This window comes from Oncorhynchus tshawytscha, unplaced genomic scaffold (genome assembly GCF_018296145.1).
Source record: "Oncorhynchus tshawytscha isolate Ot180627B unplaced genomic scaffold, Otsh_v2.0 Un_contig_3324_pilon_pilon, whole genome shotgun sequence".
Classification (NCBI taxonomy): Eukaryota; Metazoa; Chordata; class Actinopteri; order Salmoniformes; family Salmonidae; genus Oncorhynchus; species Oncorhynchus tshawytscha.
The window spans coordinates 157,327-180,059 of record NW_024609683.1 but is presented as its reverse complement, the minus strand read 5'-3'; the positions used below and the strand labels follow the sequence as shown (position 1 = coordinate 180,059).

The following is a 22,733-nucleotide window of genomic DNA, read 5'->3' as shown; positions in this document are numbered from 1 at the left end:
CTGTGTGAGATATGGTACCTGTTGGCCCACACACATACATGAATGTGAATGTGACAATCATTCATTGCCCATCTCCGTTTGGAAAACATGCGGGGCCCACCCAGAGCCTCTAGTCTGTCTCAGTGAAGTGAGAATAGCCTAATTCTAGAATACCCCCCTATCGCTTTAAGACGCCATGTGGGAGGGGCGTGGTCAGACTCACGACAGCAGTGGAAACGCGATGAACGTTGCACCGGTGTACAGCAACCCCTGACAGAAGCACAGAGGATGCATCATAGCTACTATTTTACTCTGGAAACCAACTTCACTATCTTATTTTGGTGCTGATTTGTTTAAAACAAAAAAATTATAATAGAATTGGGAGTTTGGAAGAGTCGATTGGATATATATTCTCTACATTTTGCCTGGTCCCGTTGTTGAGCGGATCCTAGCCTACTGCAAGACAAGCCAACAGACAACGTTGTTGTGTGATGAACGCGCCCTTGTCTTGAACCTGGGGCCTCTTTGAAACTGTCACGCGGATCAACGCCTTGTGGATGGGATGCTTTTCACGGTGAGTTCCGCGTGGCCTATGCATGCGCTTGAAATTAGATTCATTAAAAAAAACTTAATTGTGGATATTTTATTCCGTCTTGATCATAGTGCATGCAGTTTACAAACAGACAGAAGCGCAGATAGGGGGGACCACGGGGGGTGAATATTGGGAGCGGAGACGCTTTTGTAATCATCAACCAGGCTACTTACTGTTCCCTCGTCAGTGATCCTCGGCCGTATTGAAACTGGCCTTAACTGGGGTCATTTCATGATTCTCTTTTTAACAGCTTAATTGGAGTAGTTGTCTCCTTTCTGTCGAGTGTAGATTATTCCTCACATTACAAACAGCCAATTGCAACATGCGGTGGTTTTGGGCGCTGCCGGGTGCCTGTTTATTGAATGCAACGATGTTGCAAAAATAGGCTCGTGTTACTTTGTTGCCTTTTCTGTGTCCGGGTTCATGATCATTTGCTTTGAGTCTTGAACTCAATAGAATAAGACGGTGTTTTTTTTTGGTTTTCTGTTAGAATTCTGCTTTCAGTGGACTTATAATTATTTTCATATTTCTTAACTTTATATTCGACTGATTCATTTAGAAGTTGTGTAGCTTAAAGGAATTCAAGGAAATATGGCGCGAGTCACATTTTATTATGGTAAAAAGAGAACGTCGCTTGTATTGAAGGCAGTGGGGCTGTAGCTCCTGGATACGTTGTCTAGACCAGGGGAGCGTGATGGCCTGAATCTATGAGGACGGTGAGACGGTGGGGTTGTAGCTCCTGGATACGTTGTCTAGACCAGGGGAGCGTGATGGCCTGAATCTATGAGGATGGTGGGGGTAGCTCCTGGATACGTTGTCTAGACCAGGGGAGCGTGATGGCCTGAATCTATGAGGATGGTGACTCCAGTGAGACGGTGGGGTTGTAGCTCCTGGATACGTTGTCTAGACCAGGGGAGCGTGATGGCCTGAATCTATGAGGATGGTGACAGGGTGGGGTTGTAGCTCCTGGATGAGACCAGGGAGCGTGGGCCTGAATCTATGAGGATGGTGACTCCGGTGAGACGGTGGGGTTGTAGCTCCTAGATACGTTGTCTAGACCAGGGGAGCGTGATGGCCTGAATCTATGAGGATGGTGACTCCTGGTGAGGGGTGGGGAATCTGAGGATGGTGAGCTCCTGGATACGTTGTCTGAGACCAGGGTTGGCTCCTGGAGCGTGACCAGGGAGCGTGATGGCCTGAATCTATGAGGATGGTGTTGTAGCTCCTGGATACGTTGTCTAGACCAGGGGAGCGTGATGGCCTGAATCTATGATGATGGTGAGACGGTGATATCTTTTCTGATGTCCTCCATCATACCATGTCCACGAACAATGTCCCCTTTCATAGCCTAACAACTAATTGGTTGCACGAAAGCACTTTCTTAAAGAACATGCATTTGACAGAATGGGAGAAAATGCATTTTTGCCAACTCACTCTGCAGCATTGGGAGAAGTGAGTTTGGATCTCAGGCCAGAGAATTGTTCAATCATTAACCAGCAGACATTAGATAAAGTGGAACTGCTGGTGACAGAATGGACAAACGGACCCTTTTAAGTCCAAAACTGTACACACACACACACTTCGTAGCAGACATTTCACCTACTGTTTAGCCTCTCGTCGTGCGTGTGTGTGTGCTCTAATACACTGGTCAAAGTGCATTCCATTCTCCCAAACCATTACCCTCCCCGCCAGAGAGACCATTGACATGGCAACCAGGTCTGTGTCACTGGGCATCAGATCAGCTCATTGGCTGGGAGTCCTCTACTGCCTGTGTTCCAAATGGTACTATAGTCACTATACGGTGCACTACTTCTGGCCAGGGCCCATAGGGGCGGATAGAGAGAATAGGGAGCCATTTGGGACGCACAGTCTCTGGTCCTCCTGTCATAATGGGGGGGGGGGGGTCAGGGTTTCTAACGTTTTGCTGAATCAAGAATATTGGCGGATAAATCAAATGTTTCAATTGTCATTAAATGAATGGATCTTTTCATGTGTCTGTGTTCCTGTGGCAGCTGTGAACCGCTGTGTTCTGTCTCTCACCATGTACTGTGTAGGGGGGCATGTCTTTGTGGGGGAAGGCCATGTCTTTGTGGGGGAAGGCCATGTCTTTGTGGGGGAAGGCCATGTCTTTGTGGGGGTGTGAGGCCATGTCTTTGTAGGGGGGGGAAGGCCATGCATCCTGCTTTAAACTCTGTCATAGAATGTGTGTGTACATGTGTGTGTGGGGGGGTTGACATTCCAGGAAATTCCAACATAAACTGTTATTTTCTCCTAGGAATGTCTCTGTGGACTGTGACACTTAGCTGAATGATACTCAGTATGTGGTGAAGGGTTGTACCCTGTAGTTTGGTTGACTGATGTTGTGTTGCCAGTTCAACACTTAGAAGTTGGTCTTTCAGGGACACTTTGAAGTTGTAATGGATCCATCTGTATCATTGGTTCTCCTCCTCTGGTCCTGACTGTTTACTGTTCTGACAGGTTGTCCCCTATAGGTTGTATCCCAACTGACACCCTGTCCCCTATAATCTGTATCATTGGTTCTCCTCCTCTGGTCCTGACTGTTTACTGTTCTGACAGGTTGTCCCCTATAGGCTGTATCCCAACTGACACCCTGTCCCCTATAGTCTGTATCCCAACTGACACCCTGTCCCCTATAATCTGTATCATTGGTTCTCCTCCTCTGGTCCTGACTGTTTACTGTTCTGACAGGTTGTCCCCTATAGGCTGTATCCCAACTGACACCCTGTCCCCTATAGTCTGTATCCCAACTGACACCCTGTCCCCTATAGTCTGTATCCCAACTGACACCCTGTCCCCTATAATCTGTATCATTGGTTCTTCTCCTCTGGTCCTGACTGTTTACTGTTCTGACAGGTTGTATCCCAACTGACACCCAGTCCTCTACACTCCAACTCCCAACTGACACCCTGTCCCAACTGACACCCTGTCCCCTATAATCTGTATCATTGGTTCTTCTCCTGTCTATAGTCTGTATAGTCTGGATCCCAGCTGACACCCTGTCCCTATAGGGACACCCTGTCCCCTAGCAGGATCTTATGGAGAGCACTATAGTGGACAGGGTGTCAGTTGGGATACAGACTATAGGGGACAGGGTGTCAGTTGGGATACAGACTATAGGGGACAGGGTGTCAGCTGGGATACAGACTATAGGGGACAGGGTGTCAGCTGGTATACAGACTATAGGGGACAGGGTGTCAGCTGGGATACAGACTATAGAGGACAGGGTGTCAGTTGGGATACAGACTATAGGGGACAGGGTGTCAGCTGGGATACAGACTATAGAGGACAGGGTGTCAGTTGGGATACAGACTATAGGGGACAGGGTGTCAGTTGGGATACAGACTATAGGGGACAGGGTGTCAGTTGGGATACAGACTATAGGGGACAGGGTGTCAGTTGGGATACAGACTATAGGGGACAGGGTGTCAGTTGGGATACAGACTATAGGGGACAGGGTGTCAGTTGGGATACAGACTATAGGGGACAGGGTGTCAGTTGGGATACAGACTATAGGGGACAGGGTGTCAGTTGGGATACAGACTATAGGGGACAGGGTGTCAGTTGGGATACAGACTATAGGGGACAGGGTGGTGTTTAGGATGCAGACATCATTTGACTGTGTTGTCCTCTAATGCTTTTGGCACACAGTTCTAACGGTCTGTAACTAACTAACTAACTAGGTCTGTGATTTGTGCACAGGAGTTAACCTTTGACCTTTTGGATCATTCACTGCGGCACAGCAAACTTGATGTAACCCCTGTTATGTTGCCACAACATATAAATTCCAAGGGGGTTTGGTGAGTCTCAAATGTCACTGTGAATACTGTTTGTTCCTGGGACCCTTTCGTTTCAGGCCTGATAATAATACTGTGTGTGTGTGTGTGTGTGTCAGCGTGATAGTAGAGTTTGTTCACAAGCCAGAGGGCATGTTTATTCAGCAACCCCCTGCTATCTGGGGTCCCAAGGACGTCCGACTCATTATACAGTCCTCTACACTCTCCTCATTATACAGTCCTCTGCTCTCTCTCTCGTCGTCAGAGTCCTCTGCTCTCTCTCTCGTCACACAGTCCTCTGCTCTCTCTCTCGTCGTCACACAGTCCTCTGCTCTCTCTCTCGTCGTCACACAGTCCTCTGCTCTCTCTCTCGTCGTCACACAGTCCTCTGCTCTCTCTCTCTCTCTCTCGTCGTCACACAGTCCTCTGCTCTCTCTCTCTCGTCGTCACACAGTCCTCTGCTCTCTCTCTCTCTCTCGTCACACAGTCCTCTGCTCTCTCTCTCTCTCTCTCGTCGTCACACAGTCCTCTGCTCTCTCTCTCTCTCGTCGTCACACAGTCCTCTGCTCTCTCTCTCTCGTCGTCACACAGTCCTCTGCTCTCTCTCTCGTCGTCACACAGTCCTCTGCTCTCTCTCTCTCTCGTCACACAGTCCTCTGCTCTCTCTCTCGTCGTCACACAGTCCTCTGCTCTCTCTCGTCGTCACACAGTCCTCTGCTCTCTCTCTCGTCGTCACACAGTCCTCTGCTCTCTCTCTCGTCGTCACACAGTCCTCTGCTCTCTCTCTCTCGTCGTCACACAGTCCTCTGCTCTCTCTCTCTCTCTCGTCACACAGTCCTCTGCTCTCTCTCTCTCTCGTCGTCACACAGTCCTCTGCTCTCTCTCTCTCTCTCTCGTCACACAGTCCTCTGCTCTCTCTCTCTCTCTCTGCTCGTCGTCACACAGTCCTCTGCTCTCTCTCTCTCACTCAGTCCTCTGCTCACACAGTCCTCTGCTCTCTCTCTCTCTCTCGTCGTCACACAGTCCTCTGCTCTCTCTCTCTCGTCGTCACACAGTCCTCTGCTCTCTCTCTCGTCGTCACACAGTCCTCTGCTCTCTCTCTCTCGTCGTCACACAGTCCTCTGCTCTCTCTCTCGTCGTCACACAGTCCTCTGCTCTCTCTCTCTCTCCTCTGTCGTCACACAGTCCTCTGCTCTCTCTCTCTCTCCTCGTCGTCACACAGTCCTCTGCTCTCTCTCTCTCTCGTCGTCACACAGTCCTCTGCTCTCTCTCTCTCGTCGTCACACAGTCCTCTGCTCTCTCTCTCGTCCTCTGTCTCCTCTGCTCTCTCTCTCGTCGTCACACAGTCCTCTGCTCTCTCTCTCTCTCGTCACACAGTCCTCTGCTCTCTCTCTCTCTCGTCGTCACACAGTCCTCTGCTCTCTCTCTCGTCGTCACACAGTCCTCTGCTCTCTCTCTCGTCGTCACACAGTCCTCTGCTCTCTCTCTCGTCGTCACACAGTCCTCTGCTCTCTCTCTCGTCGTCACACAGTCCTCTGCTCTCTCTCTCGTCGTCACACAGTCCTCTGCTCTCTCTCTCTCTCTCTGCTCTCTCTCTCGTCGTCACACAGTCCTCTGCTCTCTCTCTCGTCGTCACACAGTCCTCTGCTCTCTCTCTCGTCGTCACACAGTCCTCTGCTCTCTCTCTCGTCGTTACACAGTCCTCTGCTCTCTCTCTCGTCGTCACACAGTCCTCTGCTCTCTCTCTCGTCGTCACACAGTCCTCTCTGCTCTCTCTCTCTCTCTCGTCGTCACAGTCCTCTGCTCTCTCTCTCTCTCTCTGTCGTCACACAGTCCTCTGCTCTCTCTCTCTCTCACACAGTCGTCACACAGTCCTCTGCTCTCTCTCGTCGTCACACAGTCCTCTGCTCTCTCTCTCGTCGTCACACAGTCCTCTGCTCTCTCTCTCTCTCTCTCTCGTCGTCACACAGTCCTCTGCTCTCTCTCTCTCTGCTCGTCACACAGTCCTCTGCTCTCTCTCTCGTCGTCACACAGTCCTCTGCTCTCTCTCTCGTCGTCACACAGTCCTCTGCTCTCTCTCTCTCGTCGTCACACAGTCCTCTGCTCTCTCTCTCTCTCTCTCTCATAGTCGTCACACAGTCCTCTCGTCACACAGTCCTCTGCTCTCTCTCTCTCGTCGTCACACAGTCCTCTGCTCTCTCTCTCGTCGTCACACAGTCCTCTGCTCTCTCTCTCGTCGTCACACAGTCCTCTGCTCTCTCTCTCTCTCGTCACACAGTCCTCTGCTCTCTCTCTCGTCGTCACACAGTCCTCTGCTCTCTCTCTCGTCGTCACACAGTCCTCTGCTCTCTCTCTCGTCGTCACACAGTCCTCTGCTCTCTCTCTCTCTCGTCACACAGTCCTCTGCTCTCTCTCTCTCTCGTCGTCACACAGTCCTCTGCTCTCTCTCTCGTCGTCACACAGTCCTCTGCTCTCTCTCTCGTCGTCACACAGTCCTCTGCTCTCTCTCTCGTCGTCACACAGTCCTCTGCTCTCTCTCTCGTCGTCACACAGTCCTCTGCTCTCTCTCTCGTCGTCACACAGTCCTCTGCTCTCTCTCTCGTCGTCACACAGTCCTCTGCTCTCTCTCTCGTCGTCACACAGTCCTCTGCTCTCTCTCTCGTCGTCACACAGTCCTCTGCTCTCTCTCTCGTCGTCACACAGTCCTCTGCTCTCTCTCTCGTCGTCACACAGTCCTCTGCTCTCTCTCTCTCGTCGTCACACAGTCCTCTGCTCTCTCTCTCGTCGTCACACAGTCCTCTGCTCTCTCTCTCGTCGTCACACAGTCCTCTGCTCTCTCTCTCTCGTCGTCACACAGTCCTCTGCTCTCTCTCTCTCGTCGTCACACAGTCCTCTGCTCTCTCTCTCTCTCGTCACACAGTCCTCTGCTCTCTCTCTCTCGTCACACAGTCACACAGTCCTCTGCTCTCTCTCTCGTCGTCACACAGTCCTCTGCTCTCTCTCTCTCGTCGTCACACAGTCCTCTGCTCTCTCTCTCTCGTCGTCACACAGTCCTCTGCTCTCTCTCTCTCGTCGTCACACAGTCCTCTGCTCTCTCTCTCTCGTCGTCACACAGTCCTCTGCTCTCTCTCTCTCGTCGTCACACAGTCCTCTGCTCTCTCTCTCTCGTCCTCTGTCACACAGTCCTCTGCTCTCTCTCTCTCGTCGTCACACAGTCCTCTGCTCTCTCTCTCTCGTCGTCACACAGTCCTCTGCTCTCTCTCTCTCGTCGTCACACAGTCCTCTGCTCTCTCTCTCTCGTCGTCACACAGTCCTCTGCTCTCTCTCTCTCTCGTCACACAGTCCTCTGCTCTCTCTCTCTCTCTCTCTCTCTCGTCGTCACACAGTCCTCTGCTCTCTCTCTCTCTCTCTCTCTCGTCACACAGTCCTCTGCTCTCTCTCTCTCGTCGTCACACAGTCCTCTGCTCTCTCTCTCTCTCGTCACACAGTCCTCTGCTCTCTCTCTCTCGTCGTCACACAGTCCTCTGCTCTCTCTCTCTCGTCGTCACACAGTCCTCTGCTCTCTCTCTCTCGTCGTCACACAGTCCTCTGCTCTCTCTCTCTCGTCGTCACACAGTCCTCTGCTCTCCCTCTCTCGTCGTCACACAGTCCTCTGCTCTCTCTCTCTCGTCGTCACACAGTCCTCTGCTCTCTCTCTCTCGTCGTTACACAGTCCTCTGCTCTCTCTGAACAGATGTCAACATTCTAATGCATCTAAAGCACAGGTAACAGTGAAAGGTCAGGAAGCACACACACTCACAGTACAGTTTAGAAGTACAGTACCACGTAATTAAAACCGTATTGCTGCTGGTTGGTTTAGAGTAGTGTCTGTTTATTTGTTTAGAGTATGGATTGATGTGTTTCCCCGAGTTAATTTCTGTTGATATGGGAGACTCCTACTCCCCCTGCCCTTCCTGTGGGCTCAGACCTTTATACACACACACTCACACACTCCCCTGTACCGCCGCAGTGCGTGTCACCAGTAATTGCCATGTAAAGCTAACTGATGTCAGTTAACTTATCTTTCTCGTGTAATTAGGAACATTCCTTTAGCGCTGTGCAGTGCAGAACACAGTTCAACAGCCATGGATGTGTGTCTCAGATGTTCACCAATTAGTCCAACCAATGAGGTCAAGTCTTTGGTCCAGCTGGTGAACTGGAAGGCCAAGCCGTGTGGTTTAGGAACTGAGGACAGCAGTAATTTTAAGGAGGAAAACTTAACCATCCCCCATATCCTACTTCTGATAAAACCTCCAAGTGTATCATTTTTAGATGGCTGAGAATTAGAATGCATTTGAATATGTCTTGACTGTTCCGGAGTTCCACTCTGTTCTGATCTCCTTCACCCTCACTGTGCCCACTCTCTTTAGGCTGTGTAGTAAGTCTTCTAAATGCCATGGAGGGAGGTGCCCCCTCTGAAGGCCTCTGCCTGTTTACTTCTAGATGCCACGCTCAGTGCCATTACATCACTCTGTGCAACGGTTGAAAAGGGAGGGTATATTCCTGGGAAATGTCAACGTTTACCAGTAAACTACCAGTGTTTACCAGTAAACTACCAGCGTTTACCAGTAAACTACCAGCGTTTTGGTAATGTTCAAGGATTTAATGTAATTTTTTCACAAGACATCTAGTGTCCTTTTTGGGTCCTTCAGATTGTCCCAGATGTGTGTAATTATCTCCGGCCCTCTGTGTGGCCTTATAGTCAAATATTCAAAGATAAGATAAAATAAATAATAATAATAATAGGACAAGAAAAAAGGTAAATCATTATCCTGAATACAAACCATCAACTTAGTGAATATCATTGGTATTTAATGAGGGTTTCAGCATGAAATATCCTTTTAGTTTTCTTTAAACACGTTTATTTATCCTACTGTATCACGGTCTCTGTCCTACTGTATCACGGTCTCTGTCCTACTGTATCACGGTCTCTGTCCTACTGTATCACGGTCTCTGTCCTACTGTATCACGGTCTCTGTCCTACTGTATCACGGTCTCTGTCCTACTGTATCACGGTCTCTGTCCTACTGTATCACGGTCTCTGTCCTACTGTATCACGGTCTCTGTCCTACTGTATCACGGTCTCTGTCCTACTGTATCACGGTCTCTGTCCTACTGTATCACGGTCTCTGTCCTACTGTATCACGGTCTCTGTCCTACTGTATCACGGTCTCTGTCCTACTGTATCACGGTCTCTGTTGTAAATGTACTGGTGCCAAACTGGTGGTGAAAAAAGTGGATGGTTAGTTGGAGTTAATTGAATATAATGCCTGTGTGTACAGTGGCAGGAACCAGTAGGTATAAACCCTCTGGAATTACCAGGATTTCATCATCAGATCTGATCTTCATCTAAGTCACAACAACAGACAAACCCAGTGTGGTTCAACTAATAACACACGAATTAATGTATTTTTCTTGTGTATATTGAATAGATCATTTAAACATTCACAGTGTACGTTGGAAAAGTATCTGAGCCCCCCGAGGCTAATGACTCTCCAAAAGCTAATTGGAGTCAGGAGTCAACTGACGTGGAGTCTAACCTGGAGTCCAATCAATGAGACCAGATTGGAGATGTTGGTTAGAGCTGCCCTGTCCTATAAAAAAACCCTCACAAAATGTTTATTTGCTGTTCCCTAGTAGGGTGGCACATTTTGGGGAATATTCAGAGGTGGAAACTTTCCATGGGAATTAATAGAAATATGTGCAAAATAATATTTATATCATTTAAATGTAGATGTTTTTTTGTATTGGATATATTTACCTTACCATATATGGAGACAAACCTTTTACCTTATAAGTAGACATAATTACAAATGATTAAATACTTCCAATATACATATTAAATGTAGTTACGAAATAAACTTTAAATAAATGGGTTGACTCTTCACGTGAGATGATTTCACTGAAAAACAAAATAAAGGGAATATTGAATGATCTTCAATGATCCATTGCATCTTTAAAATGATAACCAAAGCTTTGGTTTCCTAGACTGTCTTCCTCTCAGGCTTCCATGTCTTCTCCCTGGACCTCCTCAATGTCCACCTCTTGAACATCAGACTCTGAGGCCTCATCTTCACTGTCACTTTCCAACCGTGTTGAGGATGGCTCGTTGTCAGGCTCAAAAAGCCGCAAATTTGCCTGGATGGCCACCAATCTTTCAACCCTTGTATTGGTCAGCCTTTTGCTTGCTTTGGTGTGTGTTCCCAAACAAGGACCAGCTGAGCTCCGAGGCGGCTGATGTTGGTGGGATTTGGAGGATGATGGAGGCAACAGGAGAAAGAGCCTCAGATCCACAAAGTCCCTTCCACCAGGTGGCTGATGAGATATGTTGGCACGACTGCCATATTGCATCTCCATCCTAAAGCCCTTGCTTGGAAGTGTACGTTGCCAAACTACCAAGAACCATGCCCTCACCCACGTCAAGGTGGCGAGACACAGTAGTGATGACACCATAGGCCTTGTTGATCTCTGCACCAGACAGGATGCTCTTGCCAGCATACTTGGGGTCCAACATGTACGCTGCGGCGTGTTTGGGCTTCAGGCAGAAGTCTTCACGCTTTTTGGTGTATTTCAGAACTGCAGTTTCCTCTGCTTGGAGCAACAGGGCAGGGCAGTACGGATTTATTCTCTTACATCTGCAAGCAGAGAACATCAGACAAGATGACATTGTCTCCCTCAACCTGTGCAATGGCTACTGCTATAGGTTTCAGGCTGCTTACCACTCTCCCAAAATACATCATCCAGGAGGATCCTCTTGATGCGGCCGTCCATATCTGCAGACTGTGATATGGCCGTTTCTTGGAGAGACTACTTCCCCTCCAGGAGACCGTCACACATAATGACAACACCACCCCAACAGGTGTTGCTGGGCAGCTTCAATGTGGTGCTCTTATTCTTCTCACTTTGCTTGATGAGGTAGATTGCTGCTATAACTTGATGACCCTTCACATACCTAACCATTTCCTTGGCTCTCTTGTAGAGTGTATCCATTGTTTTCTGTGTCATGATTTCCTTGAGGAGCAGATTCAATGCATGAGCAGCACAGCCAATGGGTGTGATGTGAGGGAAGGACTCCTCCACTTTAGACCAAGCAGCCTTCATGTTCGCAGCATTGTCTGTCCCCAGTGCAAATACCTTCTGTGGTCCAAGGTCATTGATGACTGCCTTCAGCTCATCTGCAATGTAGAGACCAGTGTGTCTGTTGTCCCTTGTGTCTGTGCTCTTGTAGAATACTGGTTGAGGGGTGGAGATGATGTAGTTAATTATTCCTTGCCCACAAACATTCGACCACCCATCAGAGATGATTGCAATACAGTCTGCTTTCTCTATGATTTGATTGACCTTCACTTGAACTGCATCCAGCAAATGAGTAGATAAAGCATGTCTGTTTGGAGGGGTGTATGCTGAGCGAAGAATATTCAGAAATCTCTTCCAATACACATTGCCTGTGAGCATCAGAGGTGAACCAGTGAACCAGTTGCGTACACAGTTCGAGCAAGACATTCATCATTTCTCTGACTACTTTCCTCCATTGAGTCAAATATACTTCTGATTCCAGGAGGACCGTGAGCTGTTGCTATCGATAAGGAGTCTGATTCATCATTTTCATCTCGAATAGAAGAGGGACTTTTGTCAGAGGTTGTGAGCCCTGGGGGAACTTTATGCACTTGGCCAGATGATTCTGCATCTTTGTTGTGTTCTTCACATATGAGTTGGCACAGTATTTGCAAATGGACACTGCTTTTCTTTCTACATTAGCTGCAGTGAAATGTCTCCACACACCAGATAGCGCCAGTGGCATTTTCCTGTAAATATTAGAAAAAAATGAGTAAAAAACCCGCACATACAACATCACGTACAGATAAATAGTTAAGCAGTTAGATTAAACAACTCCTTTGTAAGATAAATGTTTTAAAAATTAAACATGTATATGGAAGCCGGTGAATTAACACTCCTCAGTTAGCAGGTTCAAGCAAGCTAAAACCCACATGGTAGCAAAAATGAAGTAGCAGAAATTGTTAACAAGTTAGAAATGATTTAAACACACTTCGCTGTAAGCTACTATTTACTAGTTAACAAAAAATTATGTATATCGTATAAAATATTTTCACCCCACCCAGTATTGTAATCAAAACTTACCAGAAAGCGTGTAGTCCTTGGGTCAGACAGTGTAGTAGTGTGGGCTCAATAGCATCTCATTAGTGTGCAAGATCTTGAGAATCAGAATTTTGACTTGCATAAAGCTGGAAAAGGTTACCAAAGTATCTCTAAAAGCCTTGATGTTCAAATGGTCTATAAATGGAGAAAGTTCAGCACTGTTGCTACTCTCTAGGAGTGGTCGTCCTGCAAAGATGACTGGAAGAGCACAGAGCAGAATGTTCACTGAGGTTAAGAACAATCCTAGAGTGTCAACTAAAGACTGACAGAAATCTCTGGAACATGCTAACATTTCTGTTGACGAGTCTACGATACGTAAAACACTAAACAAGAATGATGTTACTGGGAGGACACCACGGAAGAAGCCACTGCTGTCCCTTTCTTCCTCCCTGACCCTGTCCCTCTCTTCCTCCCCTCCCTCTCTGACCCCGTCCCTCTCTTCCTCCCCTCCCTCTCTGACCCCGTCCCTCTCTTCCTCCCCCCTCTCTGACCCTGTCCCCTCTTCCTCCCTCCCTCTCTGACCCCCTCCCTCCTTCCCCCCTCCCTCTCTGACCCCCTCCCTCCCTGACCCCCTCCCTCCCTGACCCCCTCCCTCCCCTGACCCCCCCCTCCCTCCCTGACCCCCTCCCTCCCTGACCCCCCCTCCCTCCCTGACCCCGTCCCTCCCTGACCCCCCCCCTCCCTGACCCCCTCCCTCCCTGACCCCCTCCCTCCCTCCCTGACCCCTGACCCCCTCCCTCCCTGACCCCCCCTCCCTCCCCCTCCCCCCCTGACCCCCTCCCTCCTGACCCCCTCCCTCCCTGACCCCCTCCCTCCCTGACCCCCCTCCCTCCCTGACCCCCTCCCTCCCTGACCCCCTCCCTCCCTGACCCCCGTCCCTCCCTGACCCCCTCCCTCCCTGACCCCCTCCCTCCCTGACCCCCTCCCCCCTGACCCCCTCCCTCCCTCCCTGACCCCCGTCCCTCCCTGACCCCCGTCCCTCCCTGACCCCCTCCCTCCCTGACCCCCTCCCTCCCTGACCCCCCGTCCCTCCCTGACCCCCTCCCCTCCCTGACCCCCGTCCCTCCCTGACCCCTCCCTCCCTGTCCCTCCCTGACCCCTCCCTCCCTGACCCCCTCCCTCCCTGACCCCCTCCCTCCCTGACCCCGTCCCTCTGTAATTCTTTTCCTTCTTCCTGGTGGTGTTCTGGAGGTTTAGTCACATGCAGTTCTTGTCAGTGTTTAAACAGCAGCTCAGTAACAGGACAGAGGTCACAGCACATGGAGTCTACGTCACAAGTGGCACCATATTCCCCTGTTTTAGTGCACTACTTTTGACCTTACAGTCAACACTTTTTGTATCAACAAGCCATAGTTGAACGCACTTTGTTTAGCTTTCAGGCTTATCTTTTAAACCCACGCCGGATCGCCCATAGGGTGCACTAGGCCCCATAGGGCTCTGGTCAGAAGTAGTGGACTATATAGGGAACAGGCTGCTATTTAAAACTAGTAGAAACATGTTCCTAACGGTCTCTGTTGGATCCTGACTGAGAGGAGAGGGCAGCATTCCATAGAACACGTTGCCTCCCCATGTTGTCCGCGTGGGAGGTGTGACACGAGCAATGCTGATGACCTCACACACACACACACACGTTAGGTGAGCGCTGATGGTTGGAGGTGATGGCAGCACTATGGTTTAACACGACGCCGTTCGTTCACACCACAGGGTTGGTTGACACACTGCAGGGTTCACAACACACACCTCTGTGTGGGTGGAGGTGTGAGGAGAGACCGAGGAGTAACCAGCTCACACCATCAGTCCAGCCAACAGAAAGGCCTGTTTTCTGCGTCATGACAATTTATCCTAGACAGACTTCTAAATATAGAACATCTATTTGGCTACCAATGGTTCATTGGAAGTGCAACATGCTCCTTTTAAAATGACGTCCCCAACGGTAAGTCATTATTGTGCTGCTGTCTGCATGGTCCCACCCTGTTGGTCTGATGGAGAGATAATGGGCTGTTTCTCTCTGTGTTTGGGCTGTTTCTCTTCTAAATGAGACGTTCACCTCTGGTAAGTGGCTGTGTAGCACGACCCAGAGACACATGCATTAAGAGCTTGGCCAGGTTTGAGAATGGCTGCCATGGCAACGCCTCTATTCTCTAGATGTTGGTGATGTAACAATACTAGAGTGACAGTTCCCTGCCGTAAACAAACAAAACAGAGCAGCGAATTTCAGATGTTTTTATGGATTAGCGTTCGGGATCGTGAGCATCCAAGGCGGTGTTGTGGTGTCAAACAAATGACGTATCTGCTTTCACTGGACGTCTTCACAGGTTTAAAACCTGTCGGAAATAAACCGTGCAACTCTGAAGTGTGGCAGTAGCTACAGAGCCTTTTCACTTGGTTACTGAGGAGGAAGTGGCTCTCAGAACGTTCAGACAGAAACCTCTCTAGATACATGTATAGGAGTCGGGCACAGCCCCGGCAGCCTGCTAGGAGTCGGGCACAGCCCCGGCAGCCTGCTAGGAGTCGGGCACAGCCCCGGCAGCCTGCTAGGAGTCCGGCACAGCCCCGGCAGCCTGCTAGGAGTCCGGCACAGCCCCGGCAGCCTGCTAGGAGTCCGGCACAGCCCCGGCAGCCTGCTAGCGGGCACAGCCCCGGCAGCCTGCTAGGAGTCCGGCACAGCCCCGGCAGCCTGCTAGGAGTCCGGCACAGCCCCGGCAGCCTGCTAGGAGTCCGGCACAGCCCCGGCAGCCTGCTAGGAGTCGGGCACAGCCCCGGCAGCCTGCTAGCCACAGCCCCGGCAGCCTGCTAGGAGTCGGGCACAGCCCCGGCAGCCTGCGGGCACAGCCCCGGCAGCCTCGGGCACAGCCCCGGCAGCCTGCTAGGAGTCCGGCACAGCCCCGGCAGCCTGCTAGGAGTCCGGCACAGCCCCGGCAGCCTGCTAGGAGTCCGGCACAGCCTGCTACGTTACTTGGTGCAGTAAAGACCGACATCTAGCAGAGACCAACTGTCTGGTGAATTACTGGGACTAGTGGCAAATCTCTGAATAGTGTAATATAACCCAGGTCACTGATGTCTGGAAACTTCCAATGTCATCAGTAGCTAGAGGAGTCTACTGTAAAAGATTGAAGAAGACTATTCTAGTCTGTTCTTATTCCCAGGTCTTATGTCCAACAGTCTGGGGAATGACTGGGATAAGAGGCAGATCTCTGAAGAAACCCAGTCTAGGGTAACCCATGCCTGTGTAGAATGAACATCTAGAACAAGCCTGCCTAGCCGCCATAGCCGGTCGCTGTTTCCAGGTCTTGTGGATTGGGACAAATGCAACCCCCTCCCCCCATGCCCTCAGGTCATCCTTTCATCACTCTATCCAGGTCAGTAGTTTTTATTGGCTCCAGACTGACTGTCCAGACTGACTGAGTGCCACTGCCCAGCTTCAGACAGCTTTTCTGGGGTTTGATGGGCTGCATGGTGGGGGAGGGGGATATCACCTTCTCTGGGGTTGGATGGGCTGCATGGTGGGGGAGGGGGATACCACCTTCTCTGGGGTTGGATGGGCTGCATGGTGGGGGAGGGGGAGGGGGATACCACCTTCTCTGGGGTTGGATGGGCTGCATGGTGGGGGAGGGGGAGGGGGATACCACCTTCTCTGGGGTTGGATGGGCCGCATGGTGGGGGAGGGGGATATCACCTTCTCTGGGGTTGGATGGGCTGCGGGGAGGGGGAGGGGGATACCACCTTCTCTGGGGTTGGATGGGCTGCATGGTGTAATCTGAAGGGTCAGTAACTCCCTCTAATGAAGCTGGGCTGTTAGTAATGTAGAGATCTGAAGGGTCAGTAACTCCCTCTAGAATGGAGCTGGGCTGTTAGTAATGTAGAGACCCTTCAGATCAGTAACTCCCTCTAGAATGAAGCTGGGCTGTTAGTAATGTAGAGTTCTGTAATCTGAAGGAGTGGATGAGGTATTCAGTAGAGGGTTGTAAAACATAACGCACAGTGTTATTTATGAATGGAGATTAGTGAATGTTTCTCCTCGTAACTCAGGTTACAGCTCCCACAGCGACTGTTACTGCTGTCATTTCCTCACAGTGTGTGTGTGTGTGATGGAATAATTTATTTTAGTAGCTACAGTACAACTCCACAGCATTTGTCTTTCAACTCAATCAAGCCAAGTGTGTTTTGCCTCTAATTAACTCTGATTGAAGTGGAGGAAATCTATCTGTTTTAGAGGAAGCTTAACGTTATTAAAGCCTCGTGGAACCCACTCGTTGCCTTTCTCATGATTCCTTAGTGTTCAGGGCTTTCTCTCCCCATAATGTTGGGTCTTAATGAACCAGAAATATACCACAGTCAGTAACCTAGATGTAACCTATAAACACCTAACATTTAGAGTGCACGTCCCCAATGACACCCTGTGTCCTGTATAGTGATGGGCCCTATGGGCTCTGGTCAAAAGAAGTGCACTACATAGGGAATAGGGCGCCCTTTGGGAAGCTAAAGTTAACACAGCGTTTCCATGGCGTTCCCAGGGTAAGAATACTGTTGGGGAAACGCTCTGGAATTCTAGAATGTCTTCCTGACCAGATGTCACATGATGAGGAAAAGAGGAACATATTTAGGGATGGATTGGAACGTGTGTGTGTGTGAAGGCTGTTGGTGAGTCACCGTGGGAACTCGGGGTCACTGCTTGGGAATTGACTTTTCAAACACGTTTACAACACACACGCACACACACACATGCTCTTTGACAAAATGCAACATCCATGTCACGTGAGTCAGAACACAGAGAAGAGAAACAGCTGGGGTGTCTGTACTATAATGGACATTCATAGATTGCAGTGTTCTGTCCTCACTGTACTAAAGTATTCATTCTCCCCGATGGGATTTAAATGCTTGAATATCACGTAGACTGTATGTTGTAAACCATATTTCACCATGTTCAGAGGTAGAGGTAGAGGTAGAGGTAGAGAGGTAGAGAGGTAGAGAGGTAGAGGTGTAGAGGTAGAGAGGGAGAGAGATTCAGTCTAAACATTGCCTTCCTCCAACACACTCAGCACGACCCTGACCTTTGACCCAGAAGTGAATTATGGGGCCTGAGCTAGCAGGATGTCAGAGAGATGAACCATGCATAACATACTGTGGGTGCTGTGAAACATCTCAACTGATGATCTGACATTCAACACACACAGTCTTGTGCAGTGAAAGTAGAGGGGTCTTGGTCTTTGCAAATTGTGGTTTATAATCCTTTCGCAAAAGTGTACTATAGACTGGCATTTGCTTATGAATGATTCTCCTTCCCTTGCTAGTAGTAGCTTGCCGGCAGCCCGACAAGCTGGCTTTAGCCTGGGGAAAAACATAACAAGCTTGCTAGTACCGGTACAAAGTCAATGTGCAGGCTATATACAGGGGTGTACAAAGTCAACGTGCAGGCTATATACAGGGGGATACAGAGTCAACGTGCAGGCTATATACAGGGGATACAGAGTCAACGTGCAGGCTATATACAGGGGGGTACAGAGTCAACGTGCAGGCTATATACAGGGGTGTACAGAGTCAACGTGCAGGCTATATACAGGGGGATACAGAGTCAACGTGCAGGCTATATACAGGGGGATACAGAGTCAACGTGCAGACTATACAGGGGGATACAGAGTCAACGGGCAGGCTATATACAGGGGGATACAGAGTCAACGTGCAGACTATATACAGGGGGATACAGAGTCAACGTGCAGACTATATACAGGGGGATACAGAGTCAACGTGCAGACTATATACAGGGGGATACAGAGTCAACGTGCAGACTATATACAGGGGGATACAGAGTCAACGTGCAGGCTATATACAGGGGGATACAGAGTCAACGTGCAGGCTATATACAGGGGGATACAGAGTCAACGTGCAGGCTATATACAGGGGTGTACCGATACAGAGTCAACGTGCAGACTATATACAGGGGTGTACCGATACAGAGTCAACGTGCAGGCTATATACAGGGGGATACAGAGTCAACGTGCAGGCTATATACAGGGGGATACAGAGTCAACGTGCAGGCTATATACAGGGGGATACAGAGTCAACGTGCAGGCTATATACAGGGGGCAGACTATATACACAGAGTCAACGTGCAGGCTATATACAGGGGGATACAGAGTCAACGTGCAGGCTATATACAGGGGGATACAGAGTCAACGTGCAGGCTATATACAGGGGGTACCGGTACAGAGTCAACGTGCAGGCTATATACAGGGGGGTACAGAGTCAACGTGCAGGCTATATACAGGGGGATACAGAGTCAACGTGCAGGCTATATACAGGGGGATACAGAGTCAACGTGCAGGCTATATACAGGGGGTACCGGTACAGAGTCAACGTGCAGACTATATACAGGGGGATACAGAGTCAACGTGCAGGCTATATACAGGGGGATACAGAGTCAACGTGCAGGCTATATACAGGGGGTACCGGTACAGAGTCAACGTGCAAGCTATATACAGGGGGATACAGAGTCAACGTGCAGGCTATATACAGGGGTGTACCGATACAGAGTCAACATGCAGATTATATACAGGGGTGTACCGATACAGAGTCAACGTGCAGGCTATATACAGGGGTGTACCGATACAGAGTCAACGTGCAGGCTATATACAGGGGGTACCGGTACAGAGTCAACGTGCAGGCTATATACAGGGGTGTACCGATACAGAGTCAACGTGCAGGCTATATACAGGGGTGTACCGATACAGAGTCAACGTGCAGGCTATATACAGGGGGAACCGGTACAGAGTCAACGTGCAGGCTATATACAGGGGGATACAGAGTCAACGTGCTGACTATATACAGGGGTGTACCGGTACAGAGTCAACATGCAGACTATATACAGGGGGTACCGGTACAGAGTCAACATGCAGACTATATGCAGGGGTGTACCGATACAGAGTCAACATGCAGACTGTATGCAGGGGTGTACCGATACAGAGTCAACATGCAGACTATATACAGGGGTGTACCGATACAGAGTCAACATGCAGACTATATACAGGGGTGTACCGATACAGAGTACAGGCACAGCAAGTAGTCTGGGTAACCATGTGATTAGATGTTCAGGAGTCTTAAGACTTGGGGGTAGAAGCTGTTTAGAAGCCTTTTGGGCCTAGACTTGGAACTCCGGTAACGCTTGCCGTGCGGTAGCAGAGAGAACAGTCTATGACTGGCTGGCTGCAGTATTTGACCATTTTTAGGGCCTTCCTCTGACACCACCTGGTATAGAGGTCCTGGGTGACAGGAAGCTTGGCCCCGGTGATGCACTGGGCCGTTCGCATTACCCTCTGTAGAACCTTGCGGTCGGAAGCCGAGCAGTTGCCGTACCAAGCAGTGATGCAACCAGTCAGGATGCTCTCGATGGTGCAGCTGTAGGACCTTTTTGAGGATCTGAGGACCCATGCCAAATCTTTTCAGTCTCCTAAGGGGGAATAGGTTTTGTTGTGCCCTCTTCACAACTGTCTTGGTGTCCTTGGACCATGTTAGTTTTTTGGTGATGTGGACACCAAGGAACTTGAAGCTCTCAACCTGCTCCACTGCAGCCCCATCGATGAGGTTGATATTTTGGCACCACACGGCCAGGTCTCTGACCTCCTCCCTATAGGCTGTCTCATCGCTGTTGGTGATCAGGCCTACCACTTGTGTCATCTGCAAATTTAATGATGGTGTTGGAGTCGTGCCTGGCCGTGCAGTCATGTTTGAACAGGGAGTATATGAGGGGACTGAGCACCTGATGGGCCCCTGTGTTGAGGATCAGCGTGGCAGATGTGTTACCCTTACCACCTGGGGGCAGCCCGTCAGGAAGTCCAGGATCCAGTTGCTGAGGGAGGTGTTTAGTCCCAGGGTCCTTAGCTTATTGATGAGCTTTGTGGACACTATGGTGTTGAACGCTGAGCTGTACTCAATGAATAATACTGTGGGGATGACATCATCGATGCACTTATTGATGAGGCCAGTGACTGATGTGGTGTACTCCTCAATGCCATCGGAGGAATTCCGGAACATACTCCAGTCTATTCTAGCAAAACAGTCCTGTAGCTTAGCATCTGCTTCATCTGACCACTTTTTTATAGACCGAGTCACTGGTGCTTCCTGCTTTAATTTTTGCTTGTAAGCAGGAATCGGGAGGATAGAATTATGGTCATATTTGCCAAATGGAGGTGAGGGAGAGCTGTGTGTGAAGTATAGGTGGTCCAGAGTTATTTTTCCGTTGCACATTTAACATGCTGATAGAAATGAGGTAAAACGGATTTAAGTTTCCCTGCATTAAAGTCCCCGGCTACTAGGAGCGCCGCCTCTGGGTGAGCGTTTTCTTGTTTGCTTATGGAAGAAAACAGCTCATTCAGTGCTGTCTTAGTGCCAGCTTCTGACTGTGGTGGTATGTAAACAACTACAAAGAACACAGATGAAAACTCTCTCGGTAGGTAGTGTGGTCTACAGCTTATCATGAGATACTCTACCTCAGGCAAGCAATAGCTCAATACTTCCTTAGATATCGTGCACCAGCTGTTATTTACAAAAATACATAGTCCATCACCCCCTGTCTTACCAGACACCAGCTGTTGTTTACAAAAATACATAGTCCGCTTTGCCTTGTCTTACCAGGTGCTGCTGTTCTATCCTGCCGTTACATCGTATAACCAGCCAGCTGTATGTTGATGTTGTCGTTCAGCCACGACTCCGTGAAGCATAAGATGGTGCAGTTTTTAATGTCCAGTTGGTAGTTTAATCTTCCCAATAACTCGTTGTTTTTATTGTGCAAAGATTGCATGTTTGCTAGCAGAATGGAGGGAAGTGGGTGTTTATCAGATCGCCTGCGAATACTCAGAAGGCAGCCGGACCTTCGGCACCTCTTTCTTCACGGTGATCGGGGCCTGTTCCTGAGGAAGCATCCTTCTCGTCGGGCTCGTCAAGGTCCTGAAAGGAATAAAGGGGTTCTGCTAGTCCGTGCTGAGTAATCGCAGTCCTGAATCGCAGTCTATAAATTATTTTTGGTCATAAGAGACAGTAGTGGCAACATTATGTACAAAATAAGTAAATTACGTTCTTGTTGTTTGGTTTACTGTTTGAACATTCACTGAGATTATATTTGGTTATTAATTCAAAATAGGCTTCTTTGATGAATAGCCTATATAATGTATAGATCCGATCAAGGAACGAAGCGACCACTTCCCCCACGTCTGTGGAAGGCCTGATACGGGTATCAAAATGTTCACGTAGTAAAAAAGTCAGTCGAATGCCGGAGCGTATTACAAGGAGCCGCCCCTTTTTTTGTGACAAAAAAAACAATTTCGCAATCCTCAGACTTGAGTTTGCGTAGAGCTTGTAGTAAACTTAACATGTGTGTCCCCATGTCAGGTGCCATTAAGGCAGCGAGTGCTTGAGGCCTGAAGGGTGGAGTGGAGGGAGAGCGAGAGGAAGGGAGAGTGGGGGCATAGATGGAGAGTGTGCTTGAGGCCTGAAGGGTGGAGTGGAGGGAGAGCGAGAGGAAGGGAGAGTGGGGGCATAGATGGAGAGTGTGCTTGAGGCCTGAAGGGTGGAGTGGAGGGAGAGCGAGAGGAAGGGAGAGTGGGGGCATAGATGGAGAGTGTGCTTGAGGCCTGAAGGGTGGAGTGGAGGGAGAGCGAGAGGAAGGGAGAGTGGGGGCATAGATGGAGAGTGTGCTTGAGGCCTGAAGGGTGGAGTGGAGGGAGAGCGAGAAGAAGGGAGAGTGGGGGCATAGATGGAGAGGGAGAGTGGGCTTGAGGCCTGAAGGGTGGAGTGGAGGGAGAGCGAGAAGAAGGGAGAGTGGGGGCATAGATGGAGAGTGTGGGCTCGAGGCCTGAAGGGTGGATTGGAGGGAGAGCGAGAGGAAGGGAGAGTGGGGGCATAGAGGGAGTGTGCTTGAGGCCTGAAGGGTGGAGTGGAGGGAGAGCGAGAAGAAGGGAGAGTGGGGCATAGATGGAGAGGGAGAGTGGGCTCGAGGCCTGAAGGGTGGAGTGGAGGGAGAGCGAGAAGAAGGGAGAGTGGGGGCATAGAGGGAGAGGAGAGTGTGCTTGAGGCCTGAAGGGTGGATTGGAGGGAGAGCGAGAGGAAGGGAGAGTGGGGGCATAGATGGAGAGTGTGCTTGAGGCCTGAAGGGTGGAGTGGAGGGAGAGCGAGAGGAAGGG

The 22,733-nt window shown here is 49.8% G+C and overlaps 1 protein-coding gene across 2 annotated transcripts in view; it reads left to right on the top strand.

Annotated features, from left to right (window-relative positions):
- The first annotated feature begins 205 nt into the window (after positions 1-205).
- The window catches only part of cdc42ep4a (CDC42 effector protein (Rho GTPase binding) 4a), a 38,259-nt gene continuing 15,731 nt past the window's right edge, over positions 206-22,733 (top strand). Inside the window, exons 1-2 of one of the 2 annotated variants that reach the window (XM_042316923.1) lie at positions 206-553; positions 15,708-15,920. The gene's annotated coding sequence lies outside the window, so the exon portion shown is untranslated. The remainder of the gene's footprint in view (positions 554-15,707; positions 15,921-22,733) is intronic. The other variant, XM_042316921.1, reaches the window with a different exon arrangement.